The sequence below is a fragment of the Pimephales promelas genome, chromosome 2, assembly GCF_988280905.1.
Source record: "Pimephales promelas chromosome 2, fPimPro1.hap1.1, whole genome shotgun sequence".
In the NCBI taxonomy this organism is placed as follows: Eukaryota; Metazoa; Chordata; class Actinopteri; order Cypriniformes; family Leuciscidae; genus Pimephales; species Pimephales promelas.
Genome location: NC_142770.1, coordinates 50,650,411 through 50,651,953, shown reverse-complemented (window position 1 = coordinate 50,651,953; position 1,543 = coordinate 50,650,411).

Here is a 1,543-nt window from a genome sequence, read left to right as displayed (position 1 = left end):
TGGAAGTACGAGACCTCCAGGAAAAGACAGGCTGGTTTTATGTAAAGTGCACCCCAGGTAGGGTGCATCTTTCCTGGGCACGAGCCCAGCGCACATGGCGGGGGGGTCCGGCTCTGAGAAAAATCGACTAAGTCCAATGACGTGGTGTGGTTCCAAAGCTCCATGCCCTCAGACCTCCCTGGCCAGCCCAGGGAGGGTGGCCCGTCCTGGGCCAGAGTCAGATTCGCCCGACACCCCCTGGAGCTCCACCTGGAGGGGAGACGGTCCTGAAAACGGGCCTTCGGGGCTGTATGGAAGAGGGCAAGTGTGGTGGTGCAAAACACGGAGCACCCCCCCTACCATTGATCAGACCGTCGTGAGTCCCACTCAGACTCGCTCCGGGTGGGCATATAAGATCCAGACTACGCCCCGTCGGAGCTCTGGAAGTACGAGACCTCCAGGAAAAGACAGGCTGGTTTTATGGAAAAAGTGAAACCCCAGGCAGGGTGCATCTTTCCTGGGCACGAGCCCAGCGCACATGGTGTGGTCCGGCTCTGGTGCCAAAGCTTGGGGAAAAAAAATAGACTAAGTCCACTGACGTGGTGTGGTTCCAAAGCTCCATGCCCTCAGACCTCCCTGGCCAGCCCAGGGAGGGTGGCCCGTCCTGGGCCAGAGTCAGATTCACCCGACACCCCCTGGAGCTCCACCTGGAGGGAAGACGGTCCTAAAACGGGCCTTCGGGGCTGTATGGAAGAGGGCAAGTGTGGTGGTGCGAAACACAGAGCACCCCCTACCATTGATCAGACCGTCGTGAGTCCCACTCAGACTCGCTCTGGGTGGGCATATAAAATCCAGATTACGCCCCCGTCGGAGCTCTGGAAGTACGAGACCTCCAGAAAAAGACAGGCTGGTTTTATGGAAAAAGTGCACCCCAGGCATATGCTTGTCGAACGGTCGGTCTGGGTAAACGGCGAGTGTCCGTGCTGTTGCGTACGAACGAGATTCCCAATGCTAACGAACCTCCCCCGGCTGGCGACCGGGGAGAGCGCCTCGTGTTCGGGCACGAGCGAATACGTCTGCCTGGCGGAGCCCCCGTCGGTGCCGAGGTGGTCCTAAGACGGGCCTTCGGGGTTTTGTCGAGGAAGGGGACGAGCGCCCCAATCGGACAAGGCGACGGGCTAAAAAACGGAGCTCGGTATCGGTTTCTGACATCCTGGGGGGGGGGGTGCGTCATCTGGGGTCGGCAGGCAGGCAGGCAGGCGGTCACCAGGGCGCTCTGGAGGAAAAGGCCCCCCTCCGGAAAAAAAGGACAGAGTCCGTAAACGTGAAGTCGAAAGAGTTCCCCAGGGCCGGCCCGTCTCCATGGCCGGTGACCTGGGTGGGTGCCTCGGACCCGGGGCGAGACGGTATCGGTGGGCGTGAACGGAGCACCCGTCGGTGCCGAGACGGTCCTAAAACGGGCCTTCGGGGTTTTGTCGAGGAAGGGGACGAGAGCCCCGCTCGGACAAGGTGACGGACCAAAAAAAGAGCGTTGCTCGGTATCGGTTTCCGACATCCTGGGGAG